Here is a 24,700-nt window from a genome sequence, read left to right as displayed (position 1 = left end):
GGGGACATTTTGAATGTTAATGGAACACCAATAAAGAGTGTGAAGCAGTTTAAATAATTAAGAGCTACTGTGTAGATGGACGGCTCATCTGAAGATGAGATTGCAAGAAGAATTAATGAGGGAGGCTTGGGAATGCTGAACTCAGTATTATGGAGCAATAATATTCTTCCAAAAACCAAACGATTAACATAAAACACAATTTTCCAGAATATCGTACTTTATGGATCTGAGGTTTGGACTATAAAGAAAAGGCAAAAGAAGAAATTACTAGCTGTCGAGATGGATTTTTTGAGATCAGCCCGAAGATCTAAATTGGAAAGAGTCAGAAATGAAAATATAAGAAAAGCAATGGACATTCAAAAAAACATCATAGACAGAATAGAACAGAAAAGACTAGAATGGTATGAACATGTTATGAGAAAGGAGGAAGAGCGGCTACCAAAAAAAAGCAATAATGGAATGGATACTCCTTAAAAGGAAAAAGAGAAGGCAGCCTAGAAGCACATGGATGAAGAGAGTGAGGATGGCTATGGAAAAGAGAAAATTGAAGAACGGGAACTGGGAGGACAGAAAAGAGTGTGGAGGCACAAAATTAAAATATAACAAAAAAAAAAAAAAAAAATTAGGTTAAGGATAACTGTTGATACAAAGGAGAAATCCAACAAGTAATAAAAAATTAATAAATAAATATTGCAAAAGTTGCTCCAGCACCTACCTTCCCCACGGTTGGAGTTAAGGCTAAGGCAGATAGCAGTGCCACCAGGTGTCACACCAAAGAACTAACACTACCACTGAACATAAGTCGAAGCTAAACAAGTCCACCTCTGTAGATGGATGATGTCGAAGAGAAATCATAATCATACCACATCTAGTGTGGCGCAGGATAAAGTCACTCGCATTCAGACCTGTACTGTACACAGTACTCAAAGCGTGGCCTGGCCTGACCTGACCTGACCATTGCCTTATACAAAGGGATAATCACCTCCTTTTACCTATTAGCAAAATTCCTGTATATCACTGACAATACACCATGACCTGCTCTGGAAGTCTGTCTGCACTGCTCAGAAAACTTCATATCTGACTGCACAATTACTCTCAGGTTTTTTTCATTTTCTACCACCCTAAGTGTAATACCACACAGTTGGTACATTAATCTGGGGTTACTTCTACCCATATGCAGTACTTTGCATTTGTTGATGTTAAACTTCAGTTGCCACTTCACTCGCATTCAGACCTGTACTGTACACAGTACTCAAAGCGTGGCCTGGCCTGACCTGACCTGACCTGACCATTGCCTTATACAAAGGGATAATCACCTCCTTTTACCTATTAGCAAAATTCCTGTATATCATTGACAATACACCATGACCTGCCCAATCACCCCCATCTGCCCAACTTTTCTAGATCCTATTGCAGTAGCACACTGCCATTAACAACCCTGCCAACCTTTGTATCATCTGCAAATTTCAAAATTAAGCCTGATATACAGTCATCAATATCATTGATAAATATACAAAACAACAGTGGGCCCAACACCGAAGGCTGGGGGACTCTACTAATAACATTAGTGCACGAAGAGCAGCATCCATTGATTACCACTCTGTCTTCTCTCACTCAAACCCTTTTATCCATTGTAGCAACTTGCCATTAATGCTATACTGCTCCAATTTGTACAGTAGTCTTCCATGTGCAACAGCATCAAAAGCTTTCCTGAAATCCAAGTACAGCCAGGCCTCGCATAACGCGAGTTCGATTAAGGGGTTTTTCAGTTACCACTATTTGAAAAAAATTATACCACTTTTCACTTTACAAATTTCCAGTTAACGGGATCTTTTTTTTTTATGCGATAGTTGAAAAAGATTTGAATCGCGCGTTAAGCTTACTGCACATCGGACGGGCAATAAACAAACGTTTGCCTGCCTTGGTGTGTTCCATCAACCACTGGAAGAAGACGTGTTACTTGTCTGTCTCCCACTAATAAAGTCAATGCAGACTTGAGTTTAAAAATTCAAATTTTTAAATGAGCCAGATGAAAATGTTACCGCGAAGGAGATAACAGTAAAATAACTAGATGAAATCTTTCATATCGCAGAGAACCTCAAACAAAAGGATTGAGGTTCTCTGCGATATTTATTTCGCCAGGGCCCAGAAAAGATTGTTGTCGGCTATCGGAAATTGATTGATGAAAAGAGAAAGTCAATACTGTTCAAATAGTTCTGCAACAGTCATTTCTTCATTGTGTATTTTATGTCAGAGGTTCCCAAACTTTCTTGGTTCACGGCACCCTTAGCGTCTCAGTAATTTTTTCACAGCGCACCCAGACCAAAAGAAATACCTAACAGTTCCATTTAGTAGCTAGGTCCAAGCAACTTAATAAGAAATGTTGAAACTGTGAACTACCTCGAGCTAGTAGTTCACGCAGTGTCCAACAGATGTCGAGTATCACTGTTTCCCTCGAAAATTTAAAATATTCCACGACACACAGTTTGGGAACCGCTGTTTTATGCAATAAACATTTAATTTCATAATTATTTTCATTATCTTTTACATTGTATACAGTTAAAAAGTTATTTAAAAGGTATTTTTAAAATTCTTTATGGATATTCCAGAAGGTCAAGGACCAATTATAATATTTCCTATTGATTATTATATTTGATTAATGCATTTCCGTTTTGCGCGATGTGCTCACGGGATGAATTAATCACGTTAATCGAGGCCAGCCTGTATATGATATCAAAATTATTTTTGCACCAACTCCATTATTTTCCCCCAGAATAGAAGTTAAACTAACTGGTCTGTAATTACTCGTGTCACCCTTCTGTGAATTGGCAATATATTTTCACATCTCCAATCCGTGAGGACCTCCTGAGTCCAATGATGCTCTCATAATTATGGCTAAGGGTTTGCTTACTATATTTGCCGCCTCCTTTAATATAACTGGATAGATCCAATCCATCCCATTTAACTTCAACAATTTTTCCTCCACTTTGCTCTCAGTTAGTAGAAAATCATTAAGCAACCCGTTACAATTTGATAAATTTTTGGCATTCTCCTCCCTTAATAAAAGTAGTGGTAAGAAGCTTGCACCTACAAGCACCTAGCAGAACATTTCACCAGAATGGTAAGGCACCCAGAAACAATCCCAAATTTTCTCATTCAAGGAATCGCATATCTGTGCGTGATTTCCTTGAGTAAGCACAAAAGATGTTTTATTTTATGTGAAAACATCCTTGGCTTGGATGAAGTTAAAGGGGTTTAGTATGAAAAGAATCCAAACACATTTAACATTTTAAGGCATTTTTTTCCCCCAACAGTTTCATGAATTTGAGGTTGCAATACATGTTCCAAGGAATTAATTTACAATGGGTTTGTGATAGCTAAAATATGATACGTACACTTGAGATTGTAAAGAATGTAAATGTCTTTGAAACACAGCATCAATTATAGTTCCATGATTAGTAGTCCATACAGATCTAGAAGTATTTAACATTAGTCAAAATTTATTTTCTAAGAAATCAGTCCAAGGTTTGCATTGAGTATCTGCAAAATTAACTTTGAAATCTCCACTAAGTATCATTGGTATTCAGTCCCATTTTTTATGAGCAAATTGTTGTAGTGCTGCAGTTCCTTCAATCGCATAAGGAAATAAAATGAAATGGATGAATTCAATGATGTATTTGATCTTTTGGTTAGGTGAAATGCAGATGATTACCAACAATATCGTTTGACCATCAGGTGTGTGTGTTGGTGTTTGGTTTTTAGGAGCATTAGCAACTAAGGCCATATTGCTCCGGGGATATGCGGTGGTCGTTTCCTGACCTTTCCGCATCCTCTGTATTTGGTGGTCACGGGCTCGAACCCCCATCTAATCAAGAAGCGTGTGCTACGCACTGCTGCTCCTGCCCACCTGGCTACGGAGGCACCCTTGACCAGGAAGAAGGCATTCAGCTGCACAAAAATAGGTCTAACACTCATGGATTTTCCAACAGTTTGTTGATAAATCACTTCCACGTGAGAAGTAACATGAGTACAATTTTATCTCTTATGATAAACTGCTACACAGAGGCATAGCTAGGTTTTTGGCACCCTCGGCAAATTTGTTGCTATGCACCTTTTTTCAATAATTGGTAAAATCGTAATAAATAATATTAAATACATTCTGACCTCTGTTTAACGATCTTCTTTATAGCGAATTTTTCTATTTAGTCAATTTTTTGAAATCCCCTTGGTAATTACATTTAAAATAGTTTCCATAGAAAGAAGAAAATTTTCCATATATCGAATGGACTATGACGATGGCATGTCTAAAATTAATTGGACTTTTGTTGTTTTATTTAAATTATAAATCACAATATTCACGATTGCCTATTTACATAGCAAGCACAAAAACACTATACACATTATTTATAACTTGTAGCTTATTCAGTATTGTATCGTAGAACGTACACAATGCATGAATTGCGTAACTGCTATTCAAGCAATTTACTAGATAAAGATCCAGAAATCTGAGTGGACCTTGTTCAAGAAGATAATGACAGATGCTGCAAATGCAAATTTTGGACGGGCCCAAAGGAAAGCCAAGTGATACTAGATATAATGGAGCACAGGAAAAACTTTACGATGTAGAAAACTATAAGATGTAAAAGGATTGAATATCTGCAAATGAACATAAGGAACATCTAGTCCACAAAGAAGTGAGGGAACAATTCAACATAATGAAAGACCATGCAAGAGACCACATTTTGGATAAAAACAACAAGGAAATTGTGCACAAACAACAGAAAAAGGATAGATGGCAAGAATATCTGAGGGAACTATATTGTGAGGTTGACAGACAACTAGGAAATGACAACACGCAAACTTTCTGCTGGAAGAACTGGAGCAAGCGATTAAATCAATGAAAAATAACAAAGCAATTGGCATTGATAACATCCCAGCCAAAATGCTCAAATGCCTCGGAGCAAGAGGTAAACAATAGCTCCTCAATATTTTCAATAACATCCTAAATGGAGGGAAACTACCCATTGAATTTCTGTGATCCATCTTTATTCCCATACCAAAAAAGGTAAGAACAGCAAATTTTGCAGACCACCGCACAATAAACCACTCCATGAAAGTCCTCTTGAAGATGATTCTAGACAGAAGTGAGACGATTCAAGAACAAATTGGAAAAGACCAAATGGGTTTTAAAAAGGAGGTTGGCACAAGAGAAGCAATATTTTCTCTGAATATACTGGCAGAAAGAGCAATGGAACACCAGCAAAACCTGTTTGTCTGCTTCATTGACTTTAACAAAGCATTCAGTTGCTTGAAACATATCCTCTTCCAGCTCTTGAACAATCAAAACATAAATTCCAAGGAACTAAGGATACTATGGTTACTATACCTATACCTTGAGCAAGAAGCAGCAATCACTATAGAGGGAAAAAACACAGACTGGGTACAAATCCAGAAAGGAGTGAGGCAAGGATGTGTGTTGTCTCCTATGCTGAAACCATTATAGATTTAATACAAGTTTCTAAAGAAGAAATTAGTGTTAATGGTTCAGTTATCAGTAACCTGCGATATGCAGACGATACTGTCCTCATTGCAACCTCAGAAGAAAAGCTACAAACACTCCTCAACAAAGTGGTAACAGCCAGTGAACAGATAGGATTAACAATTAATGCCAAAGATCAAAACTATGGTCATAAGCAAACACCTTGCCTGGAATCAAAATACGCTATGGCAACTCCCCCATCGAACAAGTGAGTAGCTTTAAATATCTAGGAAAGATATTTAAATATCTTTAAATATCTTTACAAATAATAATGACCAAGGCACAGAAATTAGAAGCATAATTGGTATGGCCAAAGATGTATTTAAGAATTTTAAGAACTTCCTCTCTGACACGAAAGTGAATTTACAGAAAAGATATCGAATGGCCAAATGCTACACATGGAGCACTCTCCTATATGGGTGTGAGACCTGGGTCATGCGGAAATCAGGAAATTGGAAGCCTTCAAGGTGTGGAAACTTGCACTTGGACAGATCGGGTCACCAATGAGCGGATTCTTAAGAGAGCAAGAACCACAAGGACACTACTAACTACAATTGCAAAGAGAAAGGCTGCCTACCTCGGGCATATTATAAGAGGCCCACAATATGACCTGGTCAGGTCTGCAGAGACTAATCCTGCAATGGAAGATTAAAGGCAAAAGAGCAAAAGGAAGACAAAGAAAAAAGTGGCTTAATAGCATCAAAGAATTATGGGGGGGGGGGAGTCTTACAACACAAGAACTACTTCACAAACCAAGACAGAATTGGCTGGAAAACGTTGGTCTACAATGTTCAAATTGAATATGTAACATGAAGAAGATGCATTCGAGCATGCACTTATGACGTGGTCGCCTGATTGGTCCCTTCAAAGTTATGTTCTGGATGGCAAATAGATCTATGCTGCTGTGCAGTGCGTACTGAGATTTAAGGATGCATGCAAGCTTGAATCGTCCTCTGAAAACATGCCATTTGGCAAAAATTAATTTTCACACCCCCTGCTCTCATGCTGATGGGACATCATTTAGGGGCTCCATTTCATCAGTTATTTTGACATTGTAGCCATTTTGACACCAGAGCTAGCCTCAGGTGTCAAAATAGCTTGGAACGGAACTGATGTGAGCTGTCAGCAGCGCCCTTCTGCCAAGCCATTCCTATGCTACTGCTGCTACACCACCAGCTTGTTGATCTTCTCATTTGAATTGAATGACACAAACAAAGTTAGGTATGGTTACTTCTTTGTTATTTAGCCACGTTTCAGAAAGCAGAAGTAAATTGGATTGTTTGGGTGACTGCATCAGTGAGATCGTCACTGTGAGCACATAAATTTTGACAATTTAATGTTAGAATGGAAAGATCTTGTCATTTACTGATGAACTCACATAAAGTATCTTGCATGGTACGTAGAGGATTACTCGACAACCTGGTCATTTCAGCTTGAAGTGCAAGTGTGGATGTAGCATTTCTCAATCCATGATGAAATTTCTTTATTCCACTTGCAGCAATAATGTAAAGATCATTGCTATCAGTAACTCAAGATAATGCAACATAAACTAGTTGTTCCTGATATTTCTCGTATTCATAAACAATGAAACCGAAAGTACCTTCCTGAGATTTATGGATGGTAATAGCTCAAGCTGATAGTGGAAAATGATTTCGTTCAGCCGAGATCGTTCTGTTGTTATTCAATGAAACACTCATACTTCTTCTTGCAATTGGTATAGCCTCTAAATCTATTTCTTGAGCCATAGCAAACCAACGCGCCTTCGTTCTAGCAAGTCGATCCAGAGCAGGTGATCCTAGAAATTTCAACCAAAGACGTTTAATACAATTAGTCTCTTCGTCATATTCATTACTTGCCAATGTTCCTAAAGCTCCGCTAGCCAGACCATCGGACATGTAAATATTAGTGGTTATCAAGTATGGTTTGCCAATAAGTAAAAGAAGTTCATTGGGTAATCCATTTTATGAAGTTTTTGTTGCATGTGAGCCTCACATTCTGCACCTGACAAATACGTCTTGAACAATCAACATAACGGTATCTGAAGACGAATTTAACACAGAATTGTTATAATCATTCACATCACAGATTTATTTTTCAAATATAAACAAACACCATCAGAACACAAATTGTCCGCTTCTTCTTTGCTCACAAATCTCGAGTTGATAAGTGTCTGTTCGTCGTGGGTCAACTGAATGCCGTTTCCAATTTTAGTCAACACACTCAAGAATTCTGAATTCAACTGTCTCATCACTTCATTGAATTTGTAATATTGTAACCCATGCCAAAGATTAGGGCATTCGACATGTTGCTTAATCTGTTGATAAACAGTCATTGCTTGTGAAGGGGGCAGCTATCACAAATCAAAAAATGTCTAATCCACCGAAATTATGATCTAGACATCCTACAATTTGTCACAGGTGAACATCTATCAGAGATAAGTTCAGCTCCAATCATACTAACTTCATCGATAATTAAAACACATACATATTTGAAGAGATTGTTGAGCAACTTCATAAGACAGAGGTACATTCTTCGCTATTGAAATTTTCAATGCGGTGTGCATGGTAGTACAAAGCCATTAATAGCTTTATAATACTATTAATGGTAGTGTCTCCGTAGCCGAGTGGTCAGAAGCAGGAGTGCAGTAGCACACGCTCTTTGAGTAGACCGGTGTTCAAGCCCCTGACTGCTGAATACGGTAGATCTGCCAACCCGCAATGGACCAGCGTGGCAGATTATGGTCCATTTCCCTCAGCATGAATTGTTGAGGAGGCTTCCATCCTGCAGTGGGTTGATAATGGCAGCGCTTTACCTTTTTACCATTAATATCATTTTTGGATATTGACGAAGTTGATATTGACATCCCGAGGTACAAGTATAATTGGCAACGAAGTCAGCTAAAGTAACATTTTCTATTTTGAGAGGTCTTTTCTTGTACTTATACCAATTCGCTTTCCAAATGTCGGTAGAATCGTCACCCATGTTTTCTCGTTCCATTTCTTCATTCGATTATGCTGTTGCTTGATAGGCCACATGGCAGGTATATAAGTTACAACAACTGAACTCTCGGACATCAGTTGATGAAGAAAATACAAAGCAGCCTCTTGACTAGCAATTTCAACAGAGTTGAGCACATCTATATTTAATTTTCTTGTAATTTCAAAGGTGTCAAACTGAGGGTAGTACTTTATAATTTCAATAATTTTATGTTGTAAATTGCTAATCCTGCAACTGGTCTTATTTACGCATTCGACGACATAGGCAGCACAAGAATATTTGTCCATCATCAATTGAATGTCCATGTGAAACTTGAAGCCGATAAACACAAAAGGATTGAAGGGGTTGTGCCATTTTTGATGAGGCTCTCATTTCAGAAAAACTTTTGGCCAAATAATAATAACAGCTCAAAGTAAATCGATATAATATGATTCCGAATGAATGTAGTAGTAGTAGTAGTGCCATGTGATGCAAGAAAGCAAATGTATGAGCTTATGCAGCATCAGCCAAAAAAAAAAAAATCACACCATTCCCTCCAAATGCCTGTCCAGTTCCTCCTTAAATTTATTCAACCTATCAACTTCCACAACGACAGATGGAAGTTTGTTCCAGCAATTAACCACCCGCTGGCTAAAGGCAAATTTCCGCACATCCAATCTACATCTGTCTTTTCTTAATTTGAATTTATGCCCCCTTAGGTTCGTAATCTGACCAAGTGGAAGGATCCCATCAGAATTCAGCGTGCTGAACCCATTCAAGGCCTTATACACCTCAATCAGATCACCGCACAGGTGCCTAGTCTCCAGCCACTGCAATTTGCAGAACTTAAGCCTGTCTTGATAAGAGGATCCCTTCATTCCCCTCACTAATCTTGTTGCCCTTCTCTGTACACGCTCAAGCAAATCTACATCCTTCCTAAAATGAGGCCTCCAGACCTGTACGCAGTACTCAAGGCGTGGCCTGACCATTGCCTTATACAGAGGGATAATCACCTCCTTTTCCCTGCTCGCAAAATTCCTATATATCATTGACAAAACCCCATGACCTGCCCTGGCAGCCTGTCTGCATTGCTCAGAAAACTTCATATCTGCCTGCACAATTACTCCCAGGTCTTTTTCATTTTCTACCACCTTAAGTGTAGTACCACACAGTTGGTACGTTTCTCTGGGGTTACTTCTACCCATATGCAGTACTTTGCATTTGTCAAGGTTAAACTTCAGTTGCCACTTCTTAGCCCATCTGCCCAAATTATCTAGATCCTGTTGCAGTAGCACACTGTCATTACTGTCATTAACAACCCTGCCAACCTTTGTATCATCTGCAAACTTCGACACTAAGCCTGATATTCCTTCATCAATATCATTGATAAATATACAAAACAACAGTGGACCCAACACCGAACCCTGTGGGACTGCACTAATAACATTAGTCCAAGAAGAGCAGCACCCATTGATTACTACCCTCTGCCTTCTCCCACTTAACCATCCTTTTACCCATTGTAGCAACTTACCCTTAATACCATTCTGCTCCAATTTGTACAATAGTCTTCCATGCGCAACAGTGTCAAAAGCTTTCCTGAAATCCAAATATATGATATCAAAATTATTTTTTGCATCCAGTTCCTTTGTAACCACATCATAATATCCTATCAAATTTGTCAGACAAGACTTTCCCTTAACCAACCCATGCTGTGTTTGAATTATTGCTGCAGTCTTGTCTAGATGATCCTGCAATGCATCTTTAACCAGCGACTCCATTATTTTACCCGGAACAGAAGTTAAACTAACTGGTCTGTAATTACCCGTGTCACCCTTCGATCCCCCTTTGTGAATTGGGGATACATTTGCACATCTCCATTCCGTGGGAACCTCCCCTGAGTCCAAGGATGCTCTCATAATTATGGCTAACGGTTTGCTTAGTTGCTTTGCCGCCTCCTTTAATATAACTGGATAGATCCCATCCACCCCAGGTGCTTTTCTTACGTTTAACTTCAACAATTTCTCTTCCACTTTGCTCTCAGTTATTACAAAATCATTAAGTATCCTGCTACAATTTGATAACCTTCTGCCATTTTCAAACCTTAATAATTCCTCACGTGTGAATGAAGATGCAAAATACTCATTCAGTTTGTTTGCTATCTGAGCAGGATCATCAACAGTCGAACCATCGATGTCAAGTAGACCAATAAGATTCATCCCCTTCCTTTTAGAGTTTATATAAGTAAAGAAATCCTTGCTGTTTTTCTTAGCATCTTTTGCCAAGGATTTCTCGTAATCTGCTTCGCCTGCCTAACCTCCTTTGTAACTTGGTTACAGATCAACTTGTAGCTATCATAGGCTTCTGTGTCACGTGTTAATTTGTATGCATCCCATGCATTTTTCTTCTCTGTTACGAGTCTCATTAGTTCATTTGACAACCATTTAGGCCTAAACCTTGAACAATATTTCTTAATAGGTATGAAACTTTTAGTAGCATCCACGATTAATTCCTTGAATGCTTCCCACTTAGAATTTACTGTTGGTAACATCGTCAGTTGATCCCACTGTACAGAATTTAAAAACTGTCGGAGACCACTGTACTCGCCTTTACGGAAGCAAAAACCCTTTCCTTTACCCCTGATGGTAATTAAATCTTTAAGTAAATCCCACGTCAGTACACTGTGATCACTGCCACCTAGTGGTTCTTTTATCTGCAAATTCCTAATACATGAATGATCACTGCTGATAACCAGATCAAGAGTATTACTTTCTCTGGTTGCTTCTCGAACATGCTGCTGCAGAAAACAATCATCCAATAAATCCACAAAAGTCTGACTAGTGTGTGAGTGACCAACCCACAAGTTCCAGTCAATATCTGGGAAGTTGAAATCCCCATTATAAGACATTCCGATTTACTAGCCCACTCTATTTCTCTGTACAATTGTTCATTGTACTCATTCGAGTCATTAGGCCTATAACACACTCCTACTCTTATTTTTGCTTTCGCAGTGCTTATGTGATTTTCTTTAAAGAAGTGATCGATGCTAGTATATTCGTTGTCCTCTAGATTCTTCCACAAATTCATGTATTCAGCATTATATTTGACTCGTCGAGTGTCTGCTTTTGGCATGGGAATTAAAATCATTGGAGATGGTGATGGCATAAATGGAGCTTCAAAACGACAAACCTGTTTGTCGGTAGCTTGGATCCTTTTGTAACAAGTAAAAGTATGTTTATGAGTTTGGAGTTTAATATTACCAGAGGCTTTTGCAGTAGAAATGGAGACAAGCTGATTTTTCGTAGCTATTTTGTGTTCATAAAGTTTCCCATAGGTTCCTTAGGAGCATTATTAAACCATAAAAGAATGTGAGCATGTAAACTGCCACGATGTTGAAACTTGATCAGTTTAAAATAGTTGATGACGTAATATTGTCGAAATGGACTGAAATGCTTAGACTGACATATAGTTAAAATACAATCCACAAGTTTATTAAACTGAATGGCACACATTACTGCATCTTCATTAACTAATGTCGCCTTTTCCATAAAATGAAGAGCTTCTGCTTGCTCATCAGGGATATCCAAACCAACGTGTTTAAATTTGTATACAATTTTTAGCAATTTAGGCCAACCGATTTCATTTCCACTCAAAGTTAAGAGCGTGGTTTAAGAAAGTTTGTTAATAAGTTGAATTAGGAATCGATTTCAAAAACGCTAAATTGTTTTCAATACAGTTACTGACGTAGTCTCAAGATTGAATTCATTTTTGGTGAGCTTAGTGTCTTTTCCGACGTATTTAAAAGCAACCGTTAACGAATCTCAAGTTCTTAGTCTCATTATTTTCGTGGCCATAAAAAGATGAGGCATCACTCCACGCCGAACTGAACGACGAAGTTCACACAAAACCATCATAAATAATGTTACATTTAAATTAACTGTAAACTCTGGATACGGACCAAGGTAAATGCTAGGAAAGGAAAGTCCTTCGGCATGTTTGTTTAAAATTACACTTTGTTGAACATTTCATTCACCAGGAGCTATTCTTATGTTTGTTGAGCAAGTAAACTTTCTTCAATAGGCACAGCTTCGCTCATTTCATCACGTGTAGGAGCATTCATTGCGTCTTGATCTCAATCTTGATATCATATAGACGATACAAAGGAGTCATAAGTACATCGGCTATACTGGCCGATGTACAACAACCTTCGCGAACTGTTACTTTTTATTTCTTCCCTGTTTTTTAAAATTGTACTGATTGTTGATTTAGCATACGATATTCAGCACTTAGATCTCCTACACTTTTTCCAATTTCTCGCTTGGAAATTATTTCTTTCTTAATGCCTAAGTTAATTTGCTTTCTCACTCTATTTTTATTTTGCCGGATTACGGCTAAAATTATTAGAAGACAAAATGCACAAGGGATAAGATAATTTCTTATGGATTTAGGAAATTAACTTTATAGTATCGGTGTAGATACACCATAGTTTACCCATAAATTTGATCTACGTATGTAGAGTAAAGGCATCGTTTTAATCGTATCCAAACGATGCCTTTACACTACATACATAGTTCAAATTTATGGGTACATTATGGTGTATCTATATCGATATAATAAAGGTAATTAACTAAACCCATAAGAAATCATGCCTTGCGCATTTCGTCTTCTAAAACATTATTACTAACGCTGTTTCAGCAGTGATCATTCGTGTATTAAGAATTTGCAGATAAAGGAACCACAAGGTGGCAGTGATCACATACTGATGTGGGATTTACTTAAAGATATAATTACCATCAAGGGTAAAGGAAAGGGTTTCTGCTTTCGTAAAGGTGACTACAGTGGTATCAGACAGTTTTAAATTCTATACAGTGGGATCAACTGATGATGTTACCAACAGCAAATTCTAAGTGGGAAGCATTCAAGGAATTAATCATGGAACTAAACGTTTCATACCTATTAAGAAATAGTGTTCAAGGTTTAGGCCTAAATGGTTGTCAAATGAACTAATGAGACTCGGGGTAGAGAAGAAAAATACATGGTATGCATATAAATTTTCAGGTAACACAGAAGCCTAGGGCAGATATAAGCTAGTCTGTAATTGAGTCACAAAGGAGGTTAGGCAAGCAAAGGCAGATTATGAGAAATGTTTGGCAAAGGATGCTAAGAAAAAGAGCAAAGTGTTGTTTACTTATGTAAACTCTAGAAGGAAAGGAATGAATCAGATTGGACCACTTAACATAGATGGGTTGACTATGGATGATCATGCTCAGGTAGCTGATAAACTGAATGAGTATTTTGCATCTACATTCACACATGAGGAGTTATTAGGGATTGAAAATGCCAGAAGATTATCAAATTGTAGCAGGGTGCTTAATGATTTTGTAATAACTGAGAGCAAAGTGGAGGAAAAATTGTTGAAGTTAAACATAAGAAAGGCACCTGGGGGTGGATATCCAGTTATATTAAAGGAGGAGGTGGCAAAGGAAGTAAGCAAACTGTTCGCGATAATTATGAGAGCATTCTTGGACTAAGGGGAGGGCCCCAAGGACAATGGGGGAAATTCACAAAGGAGGATCGAAGGGTAACACGATAATTACAGACCAGTTAGTTTAACTTCTGTTCTGGGTAAATAATGGTGTCACTGGTTAAAGATGCATTGCAGGTGCATCTAGACAAGACTGCAGCAATAATTCAGACGCAGCAGGGGTATGTTAAGGGAAAGTCTTGTCTGACAAATTTGATTGGATATTATGATGTGGTTACAAAGCAACTAGATGCAAAAAATAATTTTGATATCTTACACTTGGATTTCGGGAAAGCTTTTGACACTGTTGAGCATGGAAGACTACTGTGCAAATTGGAGCAGAAATGGTATTAAGGGTAAGTTGCTACAATGGATAAAAGGATGGTTGAGTGGTAGAAGACAGAGGGTTGTAATCAGTGGGTGCTACCCTTCATGGACTAATGTTATTAGTGGAGTCCCACAGGGTTCGGTGTTGGGTCCATTGTTGTTTTGTATATTTATCAATGATATTGATGAAGGTATATCAGGCTTAGTGTCGAAGTTTGCAGATGATACAAAGGTTGGCAGGTTTGTTAATGACAGTAATGGCAGCGTGCTACTGCAACAGGTCTAGAAAATTTGGGAAGATTGGCTAAGAAATGGCAATTGAAGTTTAACATTGACAAATGCAAAGTACTACATATGGGTAGAAGTAACCCCAGAGGAACGTACCAACTGTGTGGTACTACATTTAGGGAGGTAGAAAATGAAAAAGACCTGGGAGTAATTGTGCAGTCAGATATGAAGTTTTCTGAGCAATGCAGACAGGCTGGCAGAGCAGGTCATGGGGTTTTGTCAATGATATACAGTCAATCCTCGTGTAGCACGATAGTTGTGTTCCTAGAAACCCTTGTGCAATGCAAAATCGTGCAATATAAACAACAGGCCCTATGGGAAAAATAGGGTTAAGTGCCGACCGCCAAGATTGAACACACATTTGTAACCAAAACATTACCAAACACAATAAATTATCGTAATAAAATACGTAAGTATTTTATTACGACTATTACATAATAAAATATTGCTAATGCTTTTGCTTCTATCGTAAGCAAACTTGTTTTTTGTTTGATTTTCTATCCAAATGACAGATGACAGCCGTTCCATCTCTTCCAATTCTTTGTGTCTTGATCTAATGGATTTTAATTACACTTTGAGTTGTTCCTGCTATGAAAGTTGTTTTTATGCATCTTTCTAATTCTCGGTGTAACCTTATTTAGGCCTGTTGCACGTGCAATATCATATGGTCTTTCAGAATCTCTTCATTCACTCAAAGCGTTTCACAATTTCATATTTTTTCTCTATCAACAGAGGCGGACTGGCCATAAGCCTTACCAGGGAAACCCTGGTGGGCCGGAGGCCAGTGTGATTTTGGCCATAAACCATAGTATGAGAGGCCACTACAAATTTTCCTGGGTAAGAATTTTTGACCCAGTCCGCCTCTGTTTATCAATATTGCTTTTCTTTTTCTCTCTGAATCTGCAGTGTCTTCATCAGGACACTTCCTTTTCAGACCTTTTAAGTATTTTACTCATTTTTAGGGAATAAAGCACAATTACAAAATGAGGAGGCACGCTTGATACACATAAACAAAGCTGCGCGCATGTAGCAACTGAATAAACAACAACGTAAAGGCAGAGATACACTATTAACACCTCACATTTTACTAAAGCACATTTCTGGGGTTACTACCATAAAACAATTTCCAGTTGCGTTTCTGCTAGTGGAATCTGTTATAAACTGTTAGTAAACTCGATCTAATTGCATTTGCGATAATAGCGATAGCTGGAATTGTGTGGGTTTTTACCTTATTATGGTGAAATGTGTTTCCCCTTCACTGATATAAAAAAAAAAAATACATTTTCAGAATCTTCTCTTCATTCCTATCGTGTTGCGTTCACTTGGGGTGAACGCAACACGTTCACCCCAAGTTATATTCCGCGTTCGACTGCCATTTCTTGTAAACACAAGGGCGAATCACGCATAAGCGAATTCGATTCGTGTTATATACGATATCGTTCCCCTATTTATAAATCGTGTGTGATCGAATTCATGTAGTGTAAACACGTGTTATACGAGGACTGACTGTCCCTTTGTATAAGGCAATGGTCAAGCCACACCTTGAGCACTGTGTACAGGTCTGGAGGCCTCATTTTAGGAAGGATGTAGATTTGCTTGAGCATGTACAGAGAAGAGCAACAAGATTGGTGAGGGGAATGAAGGGATCCTCTTACTAAGAGAGGCATAAGTTTTGCAAATTGCAGTGGCTGGAGACTAGGCACTTGCGAGGTGATCTGATTGAGGAGTATAAGGCCTTGAATGGGGTTGAGCACTCTGAATTCTGATGGGATTCTTCCAGTTGTTCAGATTACGAACCTAAGGGGGCATAAATTCAAATTGAGGAAAGACAGCTGTAGAATAGATGTGCGAAAATTTGCCTTTAGCCAGTGGGTGGTTAATTGCTGGAAGACACTTCCATCTGTTGTTGTGGAAGTTAATAGGTTAAATAAATTTAAGGAGGAACTGGACAAACATTTAGAAGGAATGGTTGTGTTAATTTTTTTTTTTTTTTTTTTTAACTGATGCTACATAAGCTATATGCTTGCTTGCTTTCTTTTTTTTTTATGTAAACCTCAAACACGAGAGGTATTAGAACCTATAGCACTTAGTACAGTGCTTGGGTTGGAGGTCGAGAAGACGAAAGAAGTTATTTGTTGATATTGGACTTGAACTTCTATAGACTGTAATTTTCAGGAAATACATATGAAGGAAGGTTGTTCCAGAAAACAGCAGTTGAATGAATAAACGAGGAAGATGAAAAGTTGGTTCTGTGAGTTTGAAGTTGGACAGTAAATGGATGTTGGCTGGTAGCTGCAAGTGTTCGGACTGTTTTGAAGGAGATAGCAGGAATTATAGAAGCCAATTCAGAAGAACAGTGCCCATGGAAATAACTGTAGAAGAGGCATGCAGCAGAAACAGTATATCTATGAGACAGCGAGTGGAGAGACCCTGTTAGAGATGAATCATTAATTAACCTAACTGCCCTCTTCTGAATGGAATCAAGAAACCTGAGGGAGGTTTTGGGGGCACCATCCCAAATGTGGGAACAATATTCCATGGTAGGGCGGATTTGCAATTTATACAGAGTGAGCAGCTGTTTGGAAGAAAAGTACGCAGAGAGCGAAAGAGAAAACCAAGTTTTTTAGATGTAGAAGAAGCATGTGCCAAGAGAGATTAGAAGTCAGGGTAATCCCCAAAAAGAGATATATCATTTTGCCTAGAAATCGGAGTGTCACCAAAGATAAGCATAGGAGCAGAAGAATCCGTTTTGCGAGATATAAGGCAAGACTGAGTTTTAGAAGAATTGAAATCAACTAAATTTTCTTTGCCCCACTGGAGAATTACCTGGAGATGGGCATTTAAGGAGTTGGTAGCAGATTTGTGAGAAGTTGAAGCTGATTGAGCAGGACAAGGTTTCTCAAAATGGAAAGTGGAATGCAATGTGCTATCATCGGCAAAACTATGGATAGGATTTCCAGTCAGTGGAAGGTCATTAATATACAAGAGGAAAAGAGTGGGGGAAAGAACTGAACCATGGGGGGGGACACCGGCATTATTGGAGAAGTTAGAAGACAGAGAGCCATCTACCATCAACCTCAGTGAGCGATCAGAAATAAAATTGGATAACCAATTACAAAAAACAGTTGGCAAACCATACGATGGAAGTGTGTTTGGAAGACCTTTATGCCAAACACGATCAAAAGCCTTTGAGATGTCAAGAGCAACTACTTGTGTTTCACTGAACCTTTCCACTGAATTAGTCCATAAATGGGTAACATAAGCCAGAATATCACAAGTGGATCGACACTGACGGAATCAATATTGGCAATCGCTGATCAGACTTCTAGGTAGTTTAAGAGTTGGCAGTTAATTGATTTCTCCATTACTTTAGAAAGAGTAGAAGTAATTGCAATGGGAGGATAATTGGATGGGAGGGATTTGTCACCCTTTTTAGGAACTGGCTGGATATGAGCAAATTTCCAAGCAGAAGGAAAAACACCTTTGGAATAAGAAAGTGAAAAAAAGGCGGCAAAGAATAGGAGGAAGTTCAGGAGCACAGGTTTTGAGAACAAGTGGAGAAATACCATCATGACCTGGAGCTTTCTTAGCATCAAGATTCGTCAAAATCCTGACATCCTTTTGACAGAAGACCACAGGAGGCATTGAAAGAAGCGTGTTGGGAATGGTAGGAGTGTTTTACCAAGATCATTAATACATGAGTTGGAAGAAAAATGGGATGCTAGCAGTTCAGCTTTATCCTTGGTGAAGTGACAACAGAACCATCTGGTTTGGGCAGAGGTGGGAGCAGAGATGGGCAAAAGTTGCGGCCAATAACTTTTGCAAGAGACTAGAATGCTCGGCTACCATTAGGGCAAGAAGCAAGTTTTCTACTCTTAGCTTGTTCAAACTCTAGTTTGGACTGATTAATAACTGCTTTACAATTGTTGCGAGCTTTGGTGTAGGCAGAAAATGAAACTGAAGAATCAGAAACAAGCCAATTACGATATGCAACATTCTTCTCTTAAACAGCCTTAGCACATTTAGATAAAGGTACGAGATTTTGAAGTGGAGTGTGGGAAAAGGATTCCATTCCTGCAAGAACAATTTCACTGACACGATCTGAGCAAACGTTGACATCAGAAGTTTTGAAACAGTAATCCGACCAAGGAAAAGAAGAAAAGAAATCTTGCAGGTCATCCCATTTTGCATTCTTGTAATGCCAAACAACACGAGGTTGGGAACAGCCATGAGATAAAGGCTCTATTGGAGAAGAGACAATCACCAAGTTGTAATCTGAAGTGCCTAAAGGACCTCTCGCTTCAACCATGTACTTAGAATGATTGTTTGTGAGAAAAAGATCAAGCGTGTTGTCTGTATGATTAGGATTGTCCGGAATTCTTGTAGGTAAATAAACAATCTGTGCAGGTTCATTAGTAATTGCAAAAGCCTCAGCATCTCGACCAGCTGGGTCGGTGTGACTAGAAAATGGAAGCCAGCTGGAGCTGTGGACATTAAAATCACCAAGAAAAATTACCTCACTGTTAGGAAAGTTGGACTGGAGAAAGTCAAGTTGCAAAGAGAGGAAGTCAGTCTTGCATCACATGTCATGATGCCTGTTACTATTTGGCATCTCTCATATTGTGGAAATAAGTTTGCAACTGTGATAGCATATTGCATTACCAGGGTACCTGCCCACCCATTGATGATGAAACCCACTAGCTTCGAAACGATCATCTGGGTGGTGGTATCCACGGAATATAAATAACTGTAGTCTTCTCTACTAGAGAAGCATTATTTATTTGAAGTAGTGCAATACCAGCTATCTTGTTGTGAAGGAACCCACAATACGAGATACAATTAAAATGATGCCTTTACACTACATACGTAGTTCAAATTTATGGGTAATAAATTTGAACTACGTAAATTTGAACTTTATAATATCTACACCAATATTATATGGCTAAAATTATATACCAGAATAATTGAAAAAAATATTTTCACTGCTAAAGGGACAAATAAGCAGATAACTGAACCTTACAAACAATAACAAAGATGAAAACTGATGCTCTAATCAAAACAGGTCATACACATGCGCATGCTACGTGGGCCGATAGTATTCCTCCACGTTCATTGTAGCATCCTGATTTTATTGATAAAAACTGTTCGTTGTAGCATTCATTCAGTGTAGCATACCCAACTGTGTATATATATATATATTATTATTAGTATGCATAATAGGTTAGATTTTGGCTTATAGTTTAATGAATACTTATGTGCAACGTTAATGCCATTGTAATTATACCAATTGGACATTATACGTGCCTGTATATATGTGAGTGTATGTGTTTTTTTTCCTTTTTAATGGCACTATGACATGTATTATTGTGCATACAAATCTGGTAATCAAGTTAGCCCAACGAGGTTATCTTAATTCAGCATGGCCTATACATTTTAATTTTAAGAAGTATATTACTATATGATAATGAATTTTTCATTACACTTTACTGATGAATTTTCATTACCTTCAGCTAAAATTATGTTTAAATCAATACTAATTTTAAATATCAATAAATTTACATAAATTATAATATTATAATATAGAACAATCCATCACGTGGCCGTCAATCCCCTACTTCTTCAGGGGCTTTGAGTGGATTGACAGCCCATCTGATGTAATGTCTCATACTTACCCATTTCTGTTGTCCCTATACCAGTTTTGCCTTTTGCTATATTAATTGCTATATTAAAGAGGGGAACAGGTATCCTGTGTGTTATGTCAGACACTCAGCCTAAAACACGGATGGATCCAATATCTCTCTATTACAGAAGATTTAGGAGAAGTCCGGTTGGCCTGCCTCCCTAAAATCCACTCATGCACACCTTCTCGATGGTAAGCCCTGTTACGTCACTTAGGTGGCAACTAATGTGTAGAGTGATTCTCTTCAAGATGCCTGGTCAGCGTGAAGAGGAAAAGACCAAACCCTCCAGCATATGACAGCACGAGAAAACAAATGGCCCTCAGTCCCCAGCAGCTTTCACTCTTCCTCTTACGGCAGCGAGAGGATCAGAGTGGAAGCAGAGGGTGCTAAGAATCTCTGGGTACGACCAGGCTGCCATGCACGGAAACTGAACTTGGCCTGTTATAACGTAAGATCACTCATCGGTGAAGACAGGATATTAGAGCTGGAAAAGGGATTAGAAAATGTGAATTGGAATATCATCGGCTTAGCTGAAACAAGAAGAAGAAATGAATCACTTATAAGTTTATCAAGTGGAAATCTGTACACCAATGGAAACAGTGAAAGGAGTGAAGGTGGAGTTGGGTTTCTGGTCCATAAAGATTTTAAAAACAACATTTTGGAATTCAAAAGTACATCACCAAGGGTGTCAACACTAATACTCAAGATTTCTAAGAGGTACAAGCTAAAGATTATAATGATTTATGCACCAACATCGAGCCATGATGATGATGAAGAGGTTGAAGAAATGTACACCGAAATTGAGAGTCTTCTAGATGAGCAGAAAACCCACTACACTATTATTATAGGGAACTTCAATGCTAAGGTTGGAAAAAGACAAAACAGCGCAGAAAGGGGAACTATAGGAAATTTTGGAATTGGTGAAAGAAGTGAAAGAGGTGAAAGTCTTGTGGAATTTTCAGAATCTCAAGGATTGTCAGTAATGAACACTTTTTTTCAAGAAAAGGATGAACAGAAAGTGGACATGGAAGAGTCCAAATGGATTAACTACTAATGAAATCGACTTCATCCTCACTAACAGAAGATATATTGTGAATGATGTTACCGTCCTGAATAAGGTAAATGTTGGAAGTGATCACAGAATGGTAAGATGTACACTTGATATAGATGTAGGAAAGGAAAGGAAAAAACTGACTCGAGTAAATAATACAAAGGTCTTTGAGATAACTAATCAAGAAGCGTGTGCTATGCACTGCTGCTCCTGCCCACCTGGCTACGGAGGCGCCTACAGAGAAGGGCAACAAGATTAGTGACACTAGGCACCTGCGAGGTGATCTGATTGAAGTGTATAAAGCCTTGAATGGTTTGAGCACGCTCAATGCTGATGGGATTCTTCCTCTTGCTCAGAATAATCACCTGAGAGGGCATAAATTCAAATTGAGGAAAGACGGTTATAGAATAGATGTGCAGAAGTTTGCCTTTAGCCAGCGGGTGGTTGATTGTTGGAACAAATTTCCATCTGTTGTAGAAGTTGATAACTTAAATAGATTCAAGGCAGAACTTGACAAACATTTGGAGCAAGGGGATGAGTGAAATAAGGGATTTTTTTTTTTTTTTTTTTGGCTGATGCTATATAAGCTTGCTTTCTTGCATCATGTGCCCTTGCTAATTCTAATGCTAATATTAAACCTAATGAAAGAAAGGAAAAAACTCAAAAATAGCATAAGAGCTTGGATAAAAGCATCAGGAAAGAGTTTACACAAACAAAGGAAGATTGGGCAGCAAGTAAATGCAAAGAAATAGAACTTGAAAGGACACATAAGGATAGGGAGCTACAAAGAGAAGCAGTGTTCTCCCCAGGACCTATTGAATTTAACTGACCGCCTGGCTCAAATTAAGCAATTCTCGTGGTACCTTATGGTACTGCTCACTGATCTCGATCAATATTGATTCGAACATACTATGCGATCGAGGTCAATGCCATAGGAGCATATAAAGTTAAATTATGCAACTAATTTTTGCTCTGGATCGCTTAAGTCACATTTATAAATAACAGAAAATTTTATAATATTACACTTCCCCACCAGGCTAATTCGTAGTGCCACCCGACTGGCAAGGGGAGAATACTGAGAAGTGAAACTGATGAAGTATTAGAACAAGAAGATTGATACACATAACTGCATAAAAACCAAAAATGGAGAAGTGGTGTTTGACAAGAAAGATGTTCTAAAGAGATGATCGGAATAAACAGAAAAGTTCTTTGCTGACAAAAGAAGAGGAAAACCACGTGCACTTAATCTAGAGGGACCACCTATTCTGGAAAGCGAGGTCACCAATGCCATTACAGTACTAAAAAATGGGAAAGCAACTGGAAACAGATGAAATCTGTTCAGAAATGTTGAAAGCATTAGGCAGTGATAGAATTAAAGTGCTTACAAGGCTACTAAATAATATATGACAGAAATAATTCCAAACAACTTTAAAGTCTCCACCTTCATGCCTCTTCCGAAGAAACCCAAATCCCTGGAATGCTCTGATCATAGAATTATTAGGTTAATGAGCAATACTTCCGAAAGATTCTCCCAAAAATAATTTACCTAAGTAACATACACAAACTCACAGAAGAAATAAGCCCAGTTCAAAGTGGAATCATGAAAAACTGCAGAACCAAAGGAATCTTTAACTTAAGGATGATAATTGAGAGATATCTGGAGAAGCAAAAAGACATCTACATCTGTTTTATAGACTATAAAAAAACCTTCGCTTCAAGAGACCATGAAAAGATGATTCGATCTCTGCCAAAAATAGGAATCCATGGTAAAGACATAAGAATTCGAAATAATTTATACTGGGAACAATCAGCTTCCATCAGAATTGATGGAGAATTTTCAGATGAGTTTCCAATCCTAAAGGGAGTGCGTCAGGGATGCATTCTATCACCTATCCTTTTTAACATTTATACTGAAGAAATTTTCAGAGATTGAAAAGTTAAAGAGCCTTACCAAAGGAGGAATCAGAATTAATAACCTAAGATAGGTAAAACAGACTTAGAAGCCATCATTGACATGGTAAAAAGCTCCAGTGAAAGACTTGGTCTATATTTTAATGAAAAGAAATCCAAAGTAATGTGCATCTCAAAGAATGAGGGGGAGAATAATATTGATATTAAAATAAACAATAATACATTATGAGTAAACTCCTACGTCTACCTAAGGCATCTAATCACTGATGACAGGAAAACCTTACAAGAGAGCAAAAAGAATTGAAATAGCAAGAAAGACCTTTCTGAACATGAAGATCTTAACATTAAGAATATTACATCTAGAGATGAGGATAAGGTTAACAAAATGTTGTGTGGGCAACCCTCTTATACGGATCTGAAATATGGCCTATTACAAAGGATGCCGAAAACCAAATTAAGGCATTAGAAATGTGCCTCTTAAGGAGAATCATGAGAATATCCTAGACACAAAGTCAAATGCAGAAGCGCTGGCTTTAACAAAAGGAAATAAGAGGGAACTGGCATTAAAAAAGGAAATAAGCATGACCACCATTAAGCAAAGGAAAACAAGGTATCTCAGTCACCTTCTGAGACATGACTCTTTACAAAAGAAGCTGCTGGAAGGGATGGTAGAAGGAAAGAAGAGTAAATGACAATAGAGAAAGACCTGGATAACCAACATTGAAGAATGGACTAATCTTTCTTACGAAGATTGTGCAAGAGAAGCACGGATGCGAAGCTGGTGGAGGCTCACAGTAGTTAACCTCCTGGATGGACACGACACTTAAGGGGATTGAGACGACCATCCCCTTAAAATATTTTATAAATTTCATACTCTACCCCCTTCCAGAACAAGTGCAAATAAATAATTAATTTTATAAGTTAATAAATACTTTAATTACATTTAATATCAAAAACTGAAACAGAACAGATGAAAATATGAAATAAAATGAATGTAACAGCATGCAACCCTCTTCCTCCCAAACGCAAGTGCATTCTCAGGGAAGGCCCCAAACAATGGGAACAATGCATAAGCACTGGCTTCTGCATGGTTTCCATTATTTAACTGATATAACTGCATGATTAAAATACAAATAGTGAATAATAATACATAAAAATATTATGACATTTATTTCTTTACATGCAAAATACTTGGAGGAGGGTTGGTGGACACATTCTTTCTCTCTAGAAGCTAATAAGTGGCCTAGTCAATTTCTAATAGTTTTGGTTAAGCTTGTGCCTGGACACAGTGTGCTGAAGTGGGATTTACTCAAAGAGGTAACTACCGTCAGGGGTAAAGGAAAGGGTTTTTGCTTCCGTAAAGGGGAGTACAGTGGTCTCAGACAGTTTTTAAATTCTGTACAGTG

The 24,700-nt window shown here is 38.1% G+C and overlaps 1 protein-coding gene across 1 annotated transcript in view; it reads right to left on the bottom strand.

Annotated features, from left to right (window-relative positions):
* Positions 1 to 24,700, bottom strand: part of LOC150089268 (uncharacterized) — a 221,698-nt gene that overhangs the window by 189,102 nt on the left and 7,896 nt on the right. The window lies entirely within an intron of this gene.

This window comes from Mastigoproctus giganteus, chromosome 2 (assembly GCF_048544385.1).
Source record: "Mastigoproctus giganteus isolate SK-2022 chromosome 2, ASM4854438v1, whole genome shotgun sequence".
NCBI classification, from domain to species: Eukaryota; Metazoa; Arthropoda; class Arachnida; order Uropygi; family Thelyphonidae; genus Mastigoproctus; species Mastigoproctus giganteus.
This window is presented reverse-complemented; position numbering and strand designations above follow the sequence as displayed.